This window comes from Hemiscyllium ocellatum, chromosome 2 (genome assembly GCF_020745735.1).
Source record: "Hemiscyllium ocellatum isolate sHemOce1 chromosome 2, sHemOce1.pat.X.cur, whole genome shotgun sequence".
NCBI lineage: Eukaryota > Metazoa > Chordata > Chondrichthyes > Orectolobiformes > Hemiscylliidae > Hemiscyllium > Hemiscyllium ocellatum.
In genome coordinates this window covers 118,148,487-118,170,059 of record NC_083402.1, presented here as the reverse complement: position 1 = coordinate 118,170,059, position 21,573 = coordinate 118,148,487, and the positions used below count along the sequence as shown (strand labels likewise).

The window sequence follows — 21,573 nt, the reverse complement described above, 5'->3', positions numbered from 1 at the left end:
GATAGGATAGTGAAGAAGGCTTTCCTTTATTGGTCAGAGTATTGAGTACAGGAGTTGGGAGGTGATATTGGACTGTACAGGACATTGGTTAGGCCACCTTTGGAATATTGCACGCAATTCTGGTCTGCTTCCTATTGGAAGGATGTTGTGAAACTTTAGGGTTCAGAAAAGATTTACAAGGATGTTGCCAGGGTTGGAAGATTTGAGTTGTAGGGAGAGGTTGAATAGGCTGGGGCTGTTTTCCCTGGAGCGTTGGAGGCTGAGAGGTGACCTCATAGAGGTTTATAAAATCATGAGGGGCATGGATAGGGTAAATAGACAAGGTCTTTTCCCTGGGGTGGGGGAATCCAGAACTAGAGGGCATAGGTTTAGGGTGAGAGGGGAAAGATATAAAAGAGACCTAAGGGGTAATGTTTTCACGCAGAGGGTGGTGCGTGTGTGGAATGTGCTGCCAGAGGAAGTGGTGGAGACTAGTACAAGTAAAACATTTAAAAGGCGTCTGGATGGGTACATAAATAGGAAGGGTTTGGAGGGATATGGGCCAAGTGCTGACAGGTGGCACTGATTGGTTGGGATACCTGGTCGGCATGGGCGAGTTGGACCGAAGGGTCTACTTTCATGCTGTACATCTCTATGACTCTAAAGGGATTCCAAGGTTGAGCTAAACTATCCATGGTTAACCAGGAATGTTAAGGATATCATCAAATTGAAAGAAAAATCAAATAGTACAGCAAAGATTAGTGGGAGTGCAGAAAATTGGGAAAGTTTTAAAAACCAGCAAAAGATGACCAAAGAGAAAAGGAGGGCGAAGATGCACTTTGGAGATAAACTTACATGTGAAATCAAGATAGCCAGCAAGAGTTTGTGTATCAAAAGGAAAAGAGAGGCAAACATTAAAATCGACCCATAGAGAACGAGAATGGGGAAATAATAATGGAACAGGGAAATGGCAGTGGAGTTGAATAAGTACTTTCCATTGGTCCCGACAGTTGAAGATGACAATGGCATTCCAAAAGTACTAAATAATGAAGGAGCAAAAGGAGGAGAGGAGAAAAACATCATAACTACCACTAGAAAAAAAGTTCTTGGCAGCTAATGGGACTTAAACTGAGCATTAGGCTATTCAGTAAGGAAAAAGCTCATGTTGTTGGAAGTTGTAAATTTAGCATGGAAAGCAGATTGGTGAACTAATAGAAGACAGAGGGTTGTGATAACTGGAGGGCATTTTCAGAATGGCAACCTGGAACTAGTGGAGTGCCACAGAAATCGGTGCTGGGCCCATTATTATTTTGCAGTGTATCATTAGCGACTTGAGTGAAGAAAGTGAATGTGCTGTCGTCACGTTTGTAGATGACAAAAATAAATGGGAAGGTGAGTGGTAAGGATGCCACAGAATATTGAATGAATTAGAGACCCGGGTTCAATTCCCACCTCAGGCAACTGTCTGTGTGGAGTTTGCACATTCCCCCTGTGTCTTGCGTGGGTTTGCTCCGGGTGCTCCAGTTTCCTCCTGCAGTCCAAAAATGTGCAGGTTAGGTGAATTGGCCATGCTAAATCGCCTGTAGTGTTAGGTGAAGGGGTAAATGTAGGGGAATGGGTGTGGGTGGGTTGCTCTTCGGAGGGTCGGTGTGGACTTGTTGGGCCGAAGGTCCTCTTTCCACACTGTAAGTAATCTAATCTAATCTAATCATATATCTCCAAGATACGGTGAAAAGTATATTGTCACCAGAATCAGGCGCCATTTTGAGTTACTGTAAGGATAGAAAGAAATTATTTAAATAAGACTTGATCTCCTGTTCAAATTGGGGTCTGAAGCATGGTTTCCAGGCTTCTGCAAGGTGTTCTGGTTCTCAAAGAGTCCTGATCTGGGAATAGCAACAGCAACCTTGATACTCCTGGAGACCCTACCCTGCTTACGCTGCTGCCTCACTGCCACCACCAGGAGACCAGACTTGTGTTTACTGCTGCCAGGAGTCACCATTCTTGGCACCATCACTGCCAAAAGTCCAGGCTCCAGGCGTTCCAATGCCAAGAATACCACTCCAGGCACTGCCACTGGCAAAAGCCCAGGTTCCTGGCCTGCCGTCAGCGGTGGGATATCGGCAAATTAAGTGACTGGTCAAAAACTTGGCATATGGAATATAATAGAAGAAAGTGAGGACTGCAGATGCTGGAGAACAGAGCTGGAAAATGTGTTGCTGGAAAAGCGCAGCAGATCAGGCAGCATCCAAGCAGCAAGAGAATCGACGTTTCGGGCATAAGCCCTTCTTCAGGAATGGCGAAACGTCGATTCTCCTGTTCCTTGGATGCTGCCTGACCTGCTGCACTTTTCCAGCAACACATTTTTCAGATGGAATATAATGTGAGAAAGTGTGAAGTTTATCAATTTGGCAGGAGCTGAATATTACTTAAATGGAGAAAGACTGCAGAAAGCTACTGAAAAGGGATGTGACAGGCCCCATGTATAAATAACATAAAGCTAGCATCCCAGTTCAGCAAGAGGGAAAGCAAATTGACTGTTGGCCTTTATTAAAGAGGGAATGGAGTATAAAATTAGGGAAGTCTTGCTAAATCTATACCGCGTATTAGTCAGAACACAGCTGGAATACTGTGGATAGCGTTAGATCCTTTATTGAGAAAGATCGGCTGACATTGGAGGCAGTCCAGAAAAGGTACAATAGGCTGATGCTAAGTGTGAGGGGACTGTCTTATCAGAAGATATGTAATTTGGGTCTAATATAATTGGAGTTTGAAAACAGTGAGAGATGACTTCATTAAAACTTAAAGTATTCTTAAGGAACTTATCAAGATAGAAGCAAAGAGTTAGTTTCCCATTGTGGGAGAATCTAGGATCAGATGGCATTACGTAAAAGTCAAAGGTTGCCCGTTTCGGACAGAGATAAGGAGGAATTTCTTCTTTTGAGGGTCGTGAATCTATGGAAATGTTTAAGGAAGTAGGCTGTAGAGGCTGGGTTATTAAGTATATTCAGTGCTGAGACAGATTTTTAATCAGTAAGAGAATCAAGGCTTATGAGAAAAATGGAGTCCAGGATCATTAGATCAGCCATCATCTGATTGAATGGCAGAGCAGACTCAAAGGACTGCATGACCTACTTCTGTTCCTACATCTTACGGATGATTATTCAGCAAAAAAAAAGGTTTACAGGCTGTTAACATGTGACGTTAGGCCATGTCTCAATTTTGTTGTGACTATCACAATTTTTTTGCCGTTTTGATTTGGAACTGTGAATTGAAGTTGTGAATTGAGCTTCGAACAGCAACTTGTTTTTTTTAAGAAAGGAGGAAACAACAAAATACAAACGTTTGCTGTTGGGAACTGGCCTGGAAATATAATGCAGGTTAATTATAACTCTCAGGACACTGTATATGAGCTGACACTGATATGTTGCTACGCTGAGAGACTGGTAGCTATTTGGGTGTGAAATTGGTCAATTAAGGTAGGACTGGTGCTGGCTGGCCAGTGAACTGCATGGAAGTTTGGGAAAAAAAGAGAAAACGAATAATGAAATATCTGACTTTTTTGTGTGTGGGAGATAGTTTTTTATTTTGGGAAGATTCCAGATTGGGCTGACATTTGGTTTTGCTTTATCTAGTTGCTATCCAGTTATTGATATATTAAAAGTTCTGAAAAAAGAATCCCCATCTGTAAGAAATGAGTAAAAGTCTCCAGAGGTCTGCAGAAGCTGTTTGCATTGACTGGTGACTTTGGAATTCAAGCAAGATACATAATCCGAAGTGCCTGTATTACAACCCAACTTCTAAGGATTTTATGAAGACCTGGTATTTTTTGTTGAAACTGTTATCAAACTAGCAAATTTTTTAGTTTTCTTAACTTATCCCTTCAATCTGTTTGTCAATATGAGAATGGAAGCATATGGTCAAATAAACTTGGGCTTAAATTCTAGTTACTAAATTAGTTTGCCTTTTCATTTATCTGTGTTCTTTTGAAGTTACGTTCTTAATTGTTAGTTTTTGTTCAGGCTATAACCTAGATCTACAAAATCAGTTATTTCTAAAGTCTTTGCTGAGGAATTTTGAGGGTCATTGAATGTTTTAACTTCACTGTGTTGTAATTCCACTGATCGAGAGTCTGATTTGGTTTGGCACGCTATGCCTATGTCATAACAATTTGTATAAACGATGACAAAAGCTATAAGTGAAGTCAGTTTTGGAAGGGTGGATAGCATTGGCTTTGCACCATTCTCACTCATGCTGAAGGCACTTAACTCCATTCTCCTCAAATATCACAATTTCACAGGATCTGAGTGTGTCTAAAATATCCAATGACAGGACAAAATTCTCCACGTTGAACATGGTGTACCTGGCACCAAGTCCCTGCTTTTCGGTGCTCAATGTCATTGGATCATGGATCATTGCAGTCTAACCCCAACTGAGCACAGGAACCACATTACAGAGCATTCCAAATTTAGGATCTAAAAACAATTTGAAAGCCTGCCTATAGCTTGAAAGTTACGTCCTAATATAGAGGGAAATATAACCTTGGCAAGACCAAAAGCTACAAGTATGCACACCTGATTGTTTGTTCCTGATATTGTGGAACATTTCTGAATACTTTTCTGAGTTGTAAATTGAACACTGAACAGGATAAAGGTCACCTAAAGGTTGAGGGTCAGAGTTCGAAAGGCAGCAAGATAGATGAAAATTGACTTAAAAAGAAAGAAGCAAAATCGTCTTCAAAACCATATTATGTGTAGTTCGTTAGTAAATGGATTTCTGGAACTCGGAGAAAGAAATTTTTTAGTTTCAATTTTAACTCTGAGTCAGAATCTGCAAGCTTAAGTGTGTGGAAACGTCTGCACTTAATTCAGTCTTCCACCTCAGTGCAGTGTTGAGGAAGTAGTGTTGTGAGGGGGTGCCGTATTTAGATGTGATGTTAAAATGAGACCACGATCCTGTGGTACTTTTTAAAGAGCAGAAGAACTTCCTGCCTTGTGCCTGGAAGATTAAATGGGCTGAAAGTTCTTCCTTCACCTGAAGTAATTTTGTCATCACTGCTGGTGCAGGGTGTGTCTCAGTATTCAACCTATTGATTATTGTGCATACTTGAAACATGAGTCAACTAGCAGTACACTGTTGACTTTCATGTTCCTTAGCTCAATTTTGTCTTTTTGTTTTAAATAATAGAACATTTTCAGTCTATTTAAAAACAAAATAGCTGCTAGATTTATTTCAATCTGTGAGAAATCTACTGCACCAGACTGGGGAACAAAGAGGGTGGTGTAGAAACAAAAAATGCAGCAATCCAAAAGAAACCAACCCAATTCCATATTCATGGAACTTCCCTCACTTGGATGCTAAATTCAAACATGCATCCCCACTCATCATGCAACTGTTTACTAGAAATATTAATGACTTAGAGGAAGAAAGTGAAGGTGCTGTTGCCAGATTTGCAGATGACACTAATTTAGGTGGCAAAGCAGTTTGTGAGAGCAATACAAACAAAGGGATATTTATAGCTTAAGGAAATGGACCAAGCATTGGCAAATAGAGTATAATATGGGAAAGCAAGAAGTTGTGGGTGGCACGGTGGCACTGCTGCCTCACAGCGCCAGAGACCCGGATTCATTTTCCGCCTCAGGCGACTGACTGTGTGGAGTTTGCACATTCTCCCCATGTCTGCGTGGGTTTCCTCTGGGTGCTCCGATTTCCTCCCACAGTCACAAAGATGTGCAGGTCAGGTGAATTGGCCATGCTAAATTGCCCGTCGTGTTAGGTGTAGGGGTATAGGTGGGTTGTGCTTCGGCGGGTCGGTGTGGACTTGTTGGGCCGAAGTGTCTGTTTCCACACTGTAGGTAATCTAATCTAATCTAATCTAATCTTGTGCATTTTGGAAGGGAGAACAAAAGACAGCATTATTTAAATATAAAGAAACTGCGGAAAGATAGCAACACAAATGGGTTTTGGGGATACTGGTACATAAAATGCAGAAAGCTAGCACAGAGTTACAGCAAGGTTAATGGAATGTTCACCCTTATTTCTAGGGGGTTGGGATATTACATTAGGGTGAGACCATATATGGAGTACAGAGGAACCTCGATTACCTGAATATCAATTGTCCGAATATCGGATTAACTGAAGGAGATCTCGAGGTCCCGATAGAATCATTACATGAAAGAGCTTTTTCAACCCTGATCGCATCTTTTGTTTACTCTGATTAAAAATGATCTCTGCTGAGAACAGTCCTGGACATGGATGGGACCCCGGACCCCCAGGCACCGTCTCCAAATGACTGATCTCCTGCCCTCTCTTCCTCTCCCAACACTTTCCCTGGATTTCTGCATCGGGGTGAACACTAAACCCCCTTCCCCAGATATTCTCTCTAACATTGTCTCATACAGGGCAGAGGTGGAACTTATCAAAAAGTTGCAGTTAAAAAGTTGTGTGCGCGTGAGTGTGTGCGTGAGTGTGCACGCACGTGTGCTATTTGGAGACTTACCCCAGAAAGGCAGCAGTAGTCTTACTGGTGGTCTGCAGTCCGGGGAGGGGAAGGAGGGGGGCGGCCATGGGCGCATAGGAGTCAAAGCAGCAGGGGGTGGGGGGTACACATGGGGTTCAAATGGTGGGTGGGCGCGGATGGGGGTTGTGCTGGACAGGCTTGGCGGGGGGGGCCGTGGGTGGAGGGCGGTGTTGGGGCACGGGTGGAGGGCGGTGTTGGGGCACGGGTGGAGGGAGGTGTTGGACGGGATTGGGGGCAGGCATGGGGCGGACGGGATTTGAGTGGCAGCCGGGGCGTGGCACCTCGCGTGCAGTATGCTGCTGTCTCCTCTCCTGAACAGGGAGCAGACTTAACAGAAAACTCCCGAGGCCCAGAGGAGAGGCATTGAATTGATTAACCGAATAATCAGTTATCTGAACGAAATAGTGCCTGCCCATTTTGTTCAGATAATCAAGGTTCCTCTGTGCTAGGAAAGCTATCATTTCATTGGAGGCAGATCAGAGAGGGTTTACTAGAATAATCCAGATATAGAGGGATTGTCTTACGATCAAAGGTTAAACAGGTTATAACACTACTCACTGGATTTTAAAAGAATGAGAGGTAATCTAATTGAAGTACATAGGATTTGTCAGGGGCTTGACAGGGTAAATGCTGAAGGGATGTTTCCTCTCATGAGAGACCAAAGAGCTTAATTTCAGAATAAACGGGTGCTAATTTAAGGCAGATGACAATTTTTTTCTTCGGTCATGGAGTCATGCAGCGTAGAATCAGGCCCTTCAGCTCACCATGTCGGTTCTGATCAACAAACACCAACCTACACAAAACAAAAAAAAACAAAAGGACTGTGGATACTGGCAATCGGAACAAAAACAGAAATTGCAGGACAAACTCAGCAGGTCAGGCTGCATGTATGGAGAGAAAGCAGAGCTAACCTTCGGGTCAGTGGACAATTTCTCATTTTGTTAAAGATAATTTCTCAATCTGTAGGGAAGTCAAGGATTATGGGAGAAAGGGAAGGAATGTGGACATGACAAATGCGCAGGAACAGATTGTTTGAGTCATTTGCTCAGCATGGTGTTATTGCTGTCTTTACCTGTGCTCCAATACAGATGCATAGTGCAACTCCCCATGCTTCATCTGACAGCATCTTCTAACTTTCAACCCCCTCCCACCTAAAAAGGCAAGGGCAACATCATGGGCACATTGCTATGAAAATTCTGTTCAAGTCTCACACCATGCTGAGTCAGAACTCTGGAGCTCCTTTCCTCACAACTCTGAGGGTGTTATTAGATCCCAAGGACGGTAGCAGTTCAAGAGGGCAGCTCACTACCACCTTGTCAATGGCTGTTAGGACCGAGCAACAAACTCCGGTCTTGCCTGCAGTGGCCACACCGCATGAAAGAATAAGCAAAAGACCCCTGTCCCAGTGCTTCATCTCACCCTAACTATGAAGTAATCTAACAGGCTTTGCATTGACATAGACTGTCAACTGAGATAAATTCAGCACCCTATTTAATCAGGGCAGTTTTAACATTTTAGGCAAAAAGTGAGGACTGCAGCTGCTGAAGATCAGAGTCAAGAATGTGGCTTCATTACTGTTCCTGATGAAGGCCTTTTCCCAGAACCGTTGACTCTCCTGCTCCTCAGATGCTGTCTGACCTGCTGTGCTTTTCCAGCGCCACACTCTGGAGCTTTTACAATGTCACTGATGAACATTGCAGTAGTGTATGTTAACTATACTTAACACTTGATGATTAAACAAGTAAATGTGTGTTAATTAAATGCATTGCCCTTGTTTTGTGTGTGCAATTCACATATAGTTCACGCAAAGTAAATAGAAATAGAAACATGCCCTGTTAAACTGGAAAGTTAAGAAAACTATCATCATGTTTTCTTTATTGTGAGGGGGATCAAACATGAAAATAAGGATGCTGTGCTTCAATTACTCAAGGCAATAGTAAGAATTCTGTGCACGGTTTTGGTTGTCGTATTTAGGGGAGCATTTAAATATATTGGAGCTAGTTCAGAGAAGGTTTCCTTGGCTGAAACCTGGAATTGTCTTATGAGTGTTGATTACTTAGGCTGGGTTGGTTTTCTCTCGAGTTTGGAAGAGTCCATGGTAATTTAATTTGAAATATTTAATTTCAAAGAATTTATGCATAAGCAGAAGACTTTTTCCAGTTGGAAATGTTTTCTCATTGTTATCTGACAGATTTTGCCTGATTATCATGTCAAGCTGTGAATCACCGTAAGATAAACTGGACCTGTTGAATGCAGATATGTGGCTGGATGTCCTCATGATTCTTGGACTAATTGAGTCCATGTGGCATTGAAGGATGCCATCCATTCAGATGAAATCATTGATCATCTCCACTTCCACCATCTCTTTGGGCAACAAGTTATAGGTCATTACTAATCATCGCATAAAATTGTTCTCCCTCATATGCCTTTTGTTTGATCATCAGCATCAAAAAGGATTGTTCAGAGTGTTGCTGTACTCCTGTCTGTCAGCATTGTCAATCTGATGGTGGAAGTTATTGGTGGCTTCACATATTCAGACTTTGCAATCACCAGCAATCTGTCACTTGATGCCATAATCAACCCACATATTGTAAAAGCTGCAGCTATGATATTCAAACAAAACAAGTGTGGAACAATAGCCACCAGACTGAGAACACCAAACTGAAAGCCCGTTGAGAATGCAAGCTCAAAGTACTCTTCTAGAATGGTGACATCTAGATACACTGGGCAGGAGAAAAGGTTAAAAGGTTCCATCTTCACTGTCTGACATGGATCCTCAGCATCTCTTAGATGGGCAAGGTCACCAACCAGATTCTACAGTATACTAATTCCAACAGAATACACTCATTGCTAAACCAAAAATGTCTGAACTGGTTCAGCCATGTACAACACACATATTATGGTTGTTAAAGACCTTGCGTATGGTGGAATGGCCACTAGGTCTCAACAACCTGGGCATTTGTACCTTTGCTACAAGGCATCTGACATGGGAACGTTGTCACTGACAACTGGGAAAGTGGCTGATTGCCACGACTTCTGGAAGCTGACAACTTGCAGGGTTATTGGAAGAGATGAACAGAATGGTAAGTTCAGCTGGTTGAGAAAAGGCTCCAGAAAACAGTGAATTGAGTGGATTGTGTACCTTTCAGCCCAATTATCTCAGCAGCTCCTCTTCATTAAACCACACCAGATGATGCTGAACGCGGTGTGGACTATCACAATGCAAAGCATTATCTTCTGAGAGAAAAGACAGCAAGGAACGGATCACAACCTCTGGGTGTATCAAAAGACTGTACAATTGAGCAAATTCTTTTGAAATGTCCCCACTATTGCAAGGTAGGAAACATTACAGCCAATTTATGCATAGCGAACTCCAATGCACAGCCATGTAATAATGACGAGATCAGTTTTAGTGAAATTGATTGAGGAATTAAGTATTGATTAAAGGTACTAGCAGTGCAATTATTTCAAGGGTTGGTGTGACACCCAGTGTGTTCACCTGAGAGGGAAGACTGGGGCCTTAGTTTGCTGTCCATCTGAACAATGACACCTCAAAAGAATGTCAGCCTAGATTCCATGTGCTCAAGGTTTTGTTGCAGTATTGCTGATTACTATGGAATGTGCTGTTAGCACAACTCCTGTTGCATGTTTCAGACCCAGCACTGTACCTTATAGACCTTGAATCAAACTCTTCTATGTGGCTGTACTGTTAGTTGGATAAATTTGCTGAGCACTGAGGGTTCTTCCTGCAAGTTTTTTTCAAAAAAATTAAGTTGTTAGACTATACAAATTAATTATCATTTCAAATATTTTCAGCATTTTGCTGATTTGCTCAATGGCCTGAATACAAAGGTTTACAGAGAACGTATTCCACAAAAATGCAAGGATGATTAAGTAATTGCCAGAAACTATGGATGTACGATAGTGTAGAATAGTGAGTGCCCATGCTTGCAGTCTTCTTTGAAACATTACTGTATTGCTGCAGTATAACAACAACTTCCATTCCTATTGTACATTTTAACGTAGTTAGACTTTTCCAAATATTCTTCGTTGGCATGTTATCAAGCTAAATTTTGATAAGTTGCAAAAGAGATATTGGTGCAATTGGCTCAAACTTAGTCCAGAAAAAGCTGGGATTAAGTGCTGTTTTAAATGAGGAATTAGTTGGTTTAGATGTGGAGGGGTTTAAGGAGGGAATTGCACAAATATCAGCAGTTACCACCTGAGGCATGGTCAATTGGTATTATTGCTGGAATGTTAATCCAGAGACCCATTTCATGTTCTGGGGACCCGGGTTTGAATCGTGTCATGGCAGCCTGTGAAATTTGAATTCAGTAAAAGGGTCTGCAGTTGACTCTTACTGGTCTTTGGGTAATTAGAGGTGGGCATCAAATGCAGGCCTAGCCAGCAACATTGTCATCCCATGAATTAAAAGGAAATTCTAGGAATTAGAACTGTTCATATGCAAGAGGCTAGAATTTGGGAAGTCAGCAACAGAGTTAGAGAGTATAGCAGCATGGGTAAAGGCCCTTTGGTCCACCATGTCCACATTGGTTACCAAGCACCTATCTACGCTAATCCCATTTTCTGGCACTGGGTCTGTAACCTCATATGAGTTGGCATTTCAAGTATTCATCTAAATACGTAGCCGTTGTAATCGTTCCCACCTCTACCACCTGTTTAGAGTTCCAGATACCCCCTCTCTGAGTGAAAAAAGTTTTACTTGTATCCTTTCAAAACCTCCTAGCTCTATGTTAACTCAATGCCTTTTCATAGCTGACCCCACTAATGAGGAGAAATGTTTCTTGCTACCGACCCTCTATATATGCCCTTCTCAATTTTGTCGACCTCTACCAGGACAGTTGAAAGTCTGGAGAGATTTTGGAGGATATTAGATGCAAAATCTGCTTGACAAAAAATGGAGAGCATTCCCTATATGAGCAATAAATAAAGTTCACTCAAGCACTGCTGCTACTCTGAGGGTCTGCATACACTGATCAATGCGTTCATTTCTATGTTCTCCAGCCACTGCTATGTGCAGTCCTCAGAGAACTGCACAGTGGCTGGAGAAATTAGGGAGAAAATGTAGGCAGTAGTGGATTCCTTCCTCAATTGATATATCAGGAGAAATCATTTGATGAAGAATGAAGTTTCTTGTAAATAAAGCAGTACCATTTCTAAAGATCACTTCTTTTGTCGTTTGGCCTAAATTCGTTCAGGGAACATTCAGTTTTAACCAAGATATTTCTGAGTTTAACTGTTATCCATACCAGTACTTGGTATTGGCCACAAGTGAGGCAATAGTAAAGTGGTAGATTAAAGTTTGAGGCTGCAGAGACAGTTGCAGTTGGATTGCCACCATGTAGGACATTGAGTTCTCTTAGTACCATTGCTTTTTATAACATCAAATGCAAACAGAGGGGAGCATAGAACATACAAGTGTGTACATAAAGGTTAATTGTAGTTGTAACATCATGGTATTAATACAGCTTGTTTTTAATGGAACAGAACATCCCAAGGGCAGTTATGAAACAAAATATGTCACTGAGCTCTGTAAGATGATATTTGAGCAGATAACCAAAGTTTTGTTTGAGCAAATGTTTTGAGGAGAACGAAGTAGAGAAGCAGAGAGGTGTGTGGAATTTTCAAAGTCAAAGTATGGGGAGCATTGGTGGGTCGGCTTGTCAACTCGAATACAATATATTCATGGAGGTGCCAGCACAAGACAACTGGCCTCCAATCATATAGTCTATTCTCTGTACATCGCCAGTATTTTGACCACTGAGAAACAAAAGTATTCAAAGAAAATATAAAGGGAAACATTTTAATTTTTTCCTCCAAAATATTTACTTACGGCAGTGTGCTACAAGTTTTCATTTAATTCCCGAACAAAATATTGCTTGTCAAAACCACTGGTCAACTCTTTGGTGTATGTGAGCATGCTGTGGGAGGATGCTGGAATTAGGAGAGAAGAAAATCCTTCACATCTCAGTTTTAAATATGTGCTTTCTTATCCTGTAACTGTGTCCTTCAGTTTGAGATCCCCCTACTTCTAAAGCCATCTTCTCAATATCTACCCTGTCAAGCCCCCTTAAATTCTTTTATGTTTTAATAAGATCATCTCTCATTCTTCTAATCTCAAGTGAATAAAGGCCTGAAACTGTTCTTGATTAGTCAATCCTCTTATCCCAGAATCAGCCCAGTGGTTTTCTTTTGAACTGCATCCAATGCCATTCTTTCCTTTCTTAAAAGCCAGGATCAAAACTCTATTCTAGGTATGGCCTCGCCAACACCTTTGTCTATTTGTAACAAGCCTTCTCTATTTTTCAACTCCAACTCCCTAGAAATAAAATACAAAATTTCATTTGCCTTTTTAATTACTTGTTGCACCTAGATGCTAATTTTGTGTTTCTTGTACAAATACAGAAATCCCTCTATTCTCCTTGTTGGATATTGGCCAGTTGCAGCATTCTTGTTCTGGAGTAACAGATCATTGTGCCTTTGCAATCTGCATTTTACTTAATTTAGGGTCATGATGGTTAGAGCATAATACAGATTTTATCATTGATTCTATTAATTCAAGGTCTTCTCCATTTAATTCACTTTTTTTTCTTTACAATAACGCGTTATCTGAAAATAGTATCGTTGAATTGAGAATTTAGCATCGCTAAGGAGATGATGCTGGAGAAGCTGAAAGGTCTGGAGGTGGATAAATTACCTTCAACAGATGAACTACAACCCAGGCTCTGAAGGAGATAGCCAGGGAGATTGTGGAGCTGATTTTTTAGGAATTACTGGAGTGGGAAGATCCCAGAAAATAGCTAATAACACCCCTGTATAAGAAGTGGGGAGGTGGAAAGAGGGGCAGAAGGTGGGAAATTATAGATCGGGTAGCCTGACCTCGGTTATTGGTAAGATTTTCCAGTCTATTGTTAAGGACAAGGTTGCAAATTAATTGGAAATGCATGGTAAAATAGGACTGAGTCAGCACAGCTTCGTGAAGGGGAGGTCATGCCTGACAAATCTGTTGGAATTCTTTGAGGAGTTAATGAGCAAGTTATGACAAAGCCAGTACTTTGTGATCTGTTTGGACCTCGAGGAGGCTTTTAATAAGGCCTTGCACAGGAGGCTGCGAAATAAGAGAAGAGCCCATAGTGTGAGGGGCAAGGTACTGGCATGGATAGAGGATTGCCTGACAGGCAGAAGGCAGAGAGTGGGGATAAGGGATCTTTTTCAGAATGGAAGACAGTAACTAGTAGAGTTCCATAAGCATCAGTATTGGGAGCACAAATATTCACATTGTACATGAACAATCTGAACAGAGAAGCTGAGGATGTTGTAAGTCAGGCACCATTTGTGGAGAGGAAGTAGGTTTGATTTCCAGCATCTGCAATTCTTGTTATCTTTATGTTGCTCAGTTTGGATAGGTGAAGGGACAGGTAATGTTGAGGAAGTGGGAAGGCTGCAGAAGGACTTTTACAGGCAGGAAGAGATGATTTTTAAAAAAAATTGCAGTTGGAATATAATGTGGGAAAGTGTGAGAGTTTGCACCTTGGTCAGAAAAAGAGCGGTATAGACTACTTGCTAAATAGTGAAAGGTTTTGGAAATCTGAAGCACAAAGAGACTTGAGAGTCCAAGTTCAGGATCCTCTTAAGGTAAACATACAAGTTCAGTTGGCAGTCAGGCAGGCAAATAAAATGTTAGCATTCATTTTCAGAGGGCTAGAATACAAGAACAGGGATGTATTGCTGAGGCTTTATTGGGCTCTGGTCAGACCACATTGGGAATATTGTGCACGTTTTGCTGCAGAAGGCTGTGGAGGCCAAGTCTTTAAGCGATAGATAGTTTCTTGATTAGAAATGGGATCAAAGCAATAGAATGGGGTTGAGAAACAGCAACTGCAATTGACTGATGGAACAGAATTGATGGGCCGAATGGCCTAATTCTGCTCCTCCATCTGACAGTCTTATGGATAGCAGGGACTGATCTGCTGTATGACAAACCAAACTGTGGGGCCCTTTGTGTTATCACTAGTGTATTGGCACATCCAACCATAAATGCACTTGAGTAATGAGTTAGCTTTGTACTTTGTAACATGAAGCCACATGACCAGAACTTCAATCTCTAGTTGGAGTTCAACAGTGAAGTATTCCAGTTGCCAAAATGAGGTAGAATTGTGCAGTCCTGTGATGAGATTTGCAAAACATTAAAATTTGGGCTTATTTATAATTCAGTGGATTGTAACCATTCGAAGTTCAGTCTTCAGGTGCCTAGAGCTGGTGAGGCTGATGTAACCTCTGTGTACGCTTCTCTATTCCTACCTGGCTGGCTGGTTTACTTAGTCATCCCAAATCAGTGAAGCAAAGACTGCAGTCATCGTTATTTTGTTAAGTGTAATACTAATCCTCAGAATAGGACTTCAGTTTGACTGATTTCATTGCTGCATGTTCCATCTTTCAGAGAAGTGCAGACTAGGCAGGTTGCTGGGCTAATATTTAACCCATTTCATACTACACAAGTTGATTTAAAACACTAAGCTGACCTCAGACTGCTTTTTAAAAAGCTGACTTCCTGAGTTGGTGAGTGTTTGATACAGAGAGCTTTCTAAAGCTTTTGCATAAATGAGCACCAAAGCCAACACCCCCTGTCTGCTACGCTCAATATAATTAACATTGCACTCTTGTAAATGCCAGTGCAATAATTTTAACCGAGTACAACATAAAACTCAGCCCTCACTTCAGTGTTCAAGCTGTACTGTTCATGATATATTGTGCATGCTACATGTAACTTTTAGCTGAATGAAACTCCATCAGAATTTTAGCCATATCCCGCAACATTGTAAGACAGCCCTGACTGTTAAACACCAGAGATTAAATGCTTGTCAGTCAGAGACCAGGTATATACTTTTCTGGTTTGTGTTTTATTCTTATACATACACCACCAAATCCAACCTCACTACTTGTTCTCCTTATAATTACATTTCATAGAATCCCGACAGTATGGAAGCAGGCCATTCGGCCCATCAAGTCCTCACCAACTCGTCTGAACAGCATCCCACTAGGCCTAACCTCTTCTCCCCCCCTGACCCCATTCCACCCTATTCCTGTAACCCTGCTTTTCCCATGGCAAATCCACTTAATCTGCACATTTTAGGACTGAGAGAGGAAACCTACTCAGACACAGGAAAATGTGTAAACTCCACACAGATAATTGCCCAAGGGGGGAATCGAACCCACTCCCTGGGCTGTGAGGCACCAGTGCTAATCACTGAGCCCATCTCAACCTGTTTTATTACCCTGTTTGGAAACATTGTGACATACCTCTGGGGCAGGAGGGGACTTGGAACTTGGATCTTCTGGCCCAGAAGTTCGGGACTCTGCCACTTATTTTCAGTATGATTTGGAGATGCCGGTGTTGGACTGGGGTGTACAAAGTTAAAAATCACACAACACCAGGTTATAGTCCAACAGATTTAATTGGAAGCACACTAGCTTTCGGAGCGATGCTCCTTCATCAGGTGATCCTGATGAAGGAGCGACGCTCCGAAAGCTAGTGTGCTTCCAATTAAACCTGTTGGACTATAACCTGGTGTTGTGTGATTTTTAAGTATTTTCAGGATGTGTATATCGCCCAGTCAAGTTGACACCCAGTTTTTTCACAATTAGCATATAACTATCATCTATTCCCAAGTTTTATTTGGCCCCAGTCACTCCTGCCAGGTGTATGCTTGATAATAACATTGACCTTCATATGTTGTCATTTAAGATGCACTCCAGGGTTTGAACACAAAAACACAAAGTACAGTCCTTTGGGAGTGCTGCAGTGTCAGAGCTGCTGTCTTTGGATGGGATGTTAAACTGAAGCACTGTCTGCTCTCTCAGCTGATCATAAACAATCCCATGGCACCATTTTGAAGAAGAGCAGGCAGATTCTTCATGTTGTCCCAGACAATATTTATCAACACCACAAAATACAGAGAATACCTGGTCATTATCACACTGTTGTTCCTGGGAGCTTGTTGTGTATAATTTGGCTTCTATTTTTCCCACAAGAATGTTTACACTTCAGGAATTCTTGAGTTGCTGTAAAACACTTTGAGACCTTAGCTGGACATGAGAAGTATTTCAGAAGTGTAAGTTTTCTTTCCTTTAAACTCTGGTTCACTTTGTCATTTCTGATTCTTAAAGATTTCTTGGTTTGTTGGGGCCTTATGAATGCATGGGCTTTTAATCCTTTGTCACAGTTTTGCATGTTGGCTTTAATTTTCCAAAAGTTTCAACGTTTTTTCCTTTTTGGAGATGAAAATGTTGTGTTATCAAATTGATGGAACTCTCGAAGATGCTCTTTAGCTGCAATACAACATAGACAAGATGGGCCGAAGGGCCTGTTTCCATGCAGCATGACCCTGACAACTCGAAGGTCAGATGGCCATTAATTAGCGTCTCCAAAATGTGGATAGCATCTCTCTCACACAATCATTTGATAATGACCAAATAATGAAAAAAATCCTTCCAAGATGACATTAGAGTAGGATGCTCCAGCTGTTCCATCTGTTTCTTTTCTTTTTTTCCTGTTTTTTTTCTTCTCTTCTATCTTCTTTCTCCTCTCCTCTGGAGCGGAGTGTGGCAACTAGCATCCTGGAATGGAGTTGGCTAGTGGTCGAGAGTGGAGTGGAGATGGCAGCCAGCAGCCCAGAGTGGAGCGGGAACAACCAGTGGCCAGCAGCGAAGATGCAATCAGTGGAACCTAGTCAGATCATATGGAAGCCCTTGTAGAAAGACTGTATGGCCTAAACCTTTAGATTTATTTCTTATTTTCCTAACTTGTACTTATCTGTAATGAGGTGGAACATTTTTCTTTATTTTCTGTATATTTTGTACCGAAACTTTGTACCTGGGTTCTTTGTACCTAAGATGGTGCCACGTGTTGGTGACATTGTATAATTTTCACTGTACTCCTGTTCTTTTGAAACTTTCCAAACCTAATTCTAATCTAATTCAGAATAATGTTTCTTGAGCTATAAATATTGATCAAGATACTTGATTGAATTCCTTTTGTACTGACTGTAATAATGTACTAGGTTCTTTTGCAATGATTTAAGAAAGCTAATTTGGTACCTTATCTGAAAACCAGCACATCTGATAGTGCAGTACTCCCTCAGTGGGAGTCTCATTGTCAATTTTCTGAAGCTCTAGAATAAAACTTGGATTCACTATTTTCTGACTGAGACACAAGAGTTTCATACTGAATCACAGTCAGCAGATATTTTGGCCTACCTCATTTTTAATGTTAAACATGCATCTGTTAAGAAGGCAGAGTTATACAAGTTGCATGATCACGTCCCCAGTATTTCAGTTGGATATTATTGTGGGAAGAATAGCCAATATTATGATTTCAAGATGCCGGTGTTGGACTGGGTTGTACAAAGTTAAAAATCACACAACACCAGTTTATAGTTCTCACTCTCTCTCTCTCTCTCTCTCTCACTCTCTCACTCACACACACACACACACACACCCTCTCACACACTTAGACCCCTTTACACTCACTCACATACACGTACGTTTGTGGGGTGAATTTGTACTTGCAGAGTTATACTGTACTTTGCTCAAAAACTGCATGAATCCATGTAAGACTCTGTTAACTCATTTTTTTTAGATTAGAATCAGTCTAAACATTATAGCACAGATGACAGCACACAGGGGGCTAACTCCTTCAACACATTATCTGGGCTGACACCAATTGTTAAAACTAAGCCCAGAATGTAACTTTTTAAAAAAAAATTGTGATTAACATATGAAAGAAGTGAAACTATCATGGTCATTCTAAAAGATGAGAGACTTAACAAACAATCAAGGTATTTTTCAATATATAATTTCAGTTACATCACACTGTAAACGTTTGCTATAAATTCTGTGTCTCACAATTGTGTACTCCACAACCACCTGATGAAGGAACGGCGCTTCCAATTAAACCTGTTGGACTATAACCTGGTGTTGTGTGATTTTTTAACTTAGCCACTATTATGTTACCTTCTCCAGAAGCTGCCAAACATTAGTTCAAAACATTATCACTGCAGGTGAGTTGTTTGACGGTTTGGAATGTTTTGAGGTTAGAAATTTGATTGTTACTGGATTCTTGTCAGCACTTATCAGTACATAGCATTGCACTAATGTGTATAATATCAGTGAATGAAGGACAGCTATCTTCCTGAGTCATTAGGTTAAAGACATCTTTGAAAGCTGTATCCTTGTATCTGTAAGCCATTCCTTCAGCTTATCTTTTCTCTAATCTCAAATGGTTTATTTTCATGGCCACCCATACACCAAGCTCTGTAATAGTCGAAGCAAAAGTTGTTGTAATCCTAGAATATTGTAGAATTATTAGAGGAATTAGAATTTGAAAAGTTCATAAGTTGCCACTGATGGTGTCATCTCAAGTCCCAAGGTAACGAGGTACAGAGTCTTAAGTACAAATTCTTAGTGAAAAAAGTCACAAAAATATAAACTAGCCACCCTCTCATGTAAGAGAGAGAGACATAACTGGTGGTGAGGTTAAACTAAGGTTCACCACACCTTAGTCTATGTTGAGAAGGGTAAGCCTTCATACTGATCTCAGCTGGTACAGGAATTGAACCCTGACTGTTGGCCTACAACGTTCTGAGATCTGTGATTCTCCATTTCTAGCCTCTTGAAGCACTCTCTACCCTTATTGGTACTGGTACTCTACCAGTACCAGTATCTGGTACTCTTTCCCTAAATGTTTTTGCCGTTCTATCACCATTTCTACATTTTGATCCCTGCTTAAACCCTATCTCTTCAGCCAAGATTTTCGTCCCCTTATGTGACTCAGCGTCATGTTTTGTCTGATAATGTTTCTGTGATGTCCCTTGGTATATTGTAGGGGCAGCATGGTGGCACAGTGGTTAACACTGCAGCCTCACAGCACCAGGGACCCAGGTTCAATTCCAGCCTCGAGTTTGCACATTCTCCCCGTGTCTGCGTGGGTTTCCTTCGAGTGCTCCAGTTTCCTCCCATTATCCAAAAATGTGCAGGTTAGGTGAATTGGCCATGCTAAATTGCCCATAGTGTTCAGGGATGTGTAGGCTAGGTGCAAGAGTTGGGTAAACGTAAGGGAATAGGTCTGGGTGGGTTACTCTTCAGAGGATTGGTGTGGACTTGAGTCGAAGGGACTGTTTGCACACTGTAGGGATTCTAATTCTGAATTCTGTTCACCATGCTATGTAAATGTAAGTTGTTCAAGATGCTGCATAAATTAATTAATTAATGGTCCATGCAAAAGGCAGAAAATAAGATGTTTTTGAACTCAGGAGCATCTGCAGTCATTGTTTTTACCTCGTTGATTTTAACCCTACTGCGAATCCTCTTGCAAGGATGCCTGCCTTGACGAAGTTTTCCTCCTCTCTCTACAAGAATCTTAGGGAGTCCCTCTCCCACTGCAACTCCCAGGTCATTTCCTCTGTATGCTACTTTCTCCCCACCCCCACCCTCCTCTAGCTTATCTCTCCATGCTTCAGGCTCACTGCCTTTATTCCTGATGAAGGACTTTTGCCCGAAACGTCGATTTCACTGCACTTTGGATGCTGCCTGAACTGCTGTGCTCTTCCAGCACCACTAATCCGGAATCTGGTTTCCAGCATCTGCAGTCATTGTTTTTACCTTGTAATTCCTCTGTCCCCTGTTAGAATTCACTGCCTTTTATCTGGTCATTGCCTGCTATGTTTCTTGTGTACTGATTGAACCTTTCAGCATCATCCCAAGGTGTTGCTTTTGAAGAGTTTCATGTTTATCTTTTCAAGAAGGTTAGTGATTTGCACTCTCCCTCAAATTTTTTTTTGATGTGAAAACATTCAACCTCTGGATACACTCTGCCCTCCTACAATGCAGTTAGTGCATGACTCCCATCTCCTGTTCATGTGCCTGGCATTGAAATAGTTTGAAACGTAGGCCTGAGTGTTTTTCTTTGCATCTGTAAATCTACTCACCAAATGCTGTCAATGTGATGGAGTTACAACCAGCTCTTTCCACAAATGCATAAAATGTAATGTTTTTAGTGAGAGTTTCACTTGGAGTTCCTTATCTTCTCTTCCCGCATCCATTTCAGGAAAACAAAACTCTCATCTCATTCTGCAGAGTTAGAGGAAAGAGATTACCATCCACCTGAAGAGGGTGGCTAGTGTGGAAGCTATTGTATGTCTAAAGTGCATTGTGAAAGTAAAACAAAGAACTGTCGATGCTGGAAATCTGAAACTGTATTAACGGCTTTAGAAACTTCAGGTTAGCTGCGCTTATGACAGACCTTATGACTTGCAGGTGAAAGAATTCACAGAAGCTCCCTTCTGGAGTTGGAAATTTTGTGTGGTGATCAGGGATCTGGTGGGTCTCTGCTATTGTCGTGAAGCTGTGAAGTATGGTTGATTTAATGATTGAAACTGGGCTTATTCCCTTTAGGAAAGGATAGCATTGAAGTTTGAAAAAGTGAAGAAGAAAAAGAATTGCCTGCTTGATTTGCGCAACATAGTTAGATATTTAACAAGCTGTTCAAAGCTCTACTGTTTTATAAGTATTTGGCAGAGAAGTGGTTTGAACATTGTGTGCTCACCTCGAGGGTCTGTGTTTGTTGGCAGTTTGGAATGAAAGTGTATTTAAGGGGAAGCTGATTAAGTACGTGAGGGAGAAAGGAATTGGCAATTGCGCTAATAGGGTGGGATAAGGCTCCTGCGCAGTGTCCACTGATACCCTGGAGTTGTTCAGGGAGAGGTGGGCGCCGTAGGGAGTGGAGTGCATTATTTCCCCCTCCAACTCTCTTTTGATTTAATCCCTGCCCTCCCCTTCACTGTTGGATCACACAGCATTGCCCTTTGATGTGAAGGGCACTGCTTGTCACTGGCCACCCGTGTGTTTCCTTTCTTCCTGGCGGTGGAAATTTAAATAAAGGTCCGTGCACCTTGCGTCTCTCACTGTGTCTCACACCTGCACACACACAAAATATGGGTGCTGGAGAAAAATAAGCACTACCGCAGTTAGGCGGCAGTGTGGGGGTAAAACAAAAA

At 41.5% G+C, this 21,573-nt stretch overlaps 1 protein-coding gene across 1 annotated transcript in view; it reads left to right on the top strand.

Moving 5' to 3' along the window:
* hsdl2 (hydroxysteroid dehydrogenase like 2) overlaps nt 1-21,573 on the top strand; it is a 140,142-nt gene that overhangs the window by 7,171 nt on the left and 111,398 nt on the right. The window lies entirely within an intron of this gene.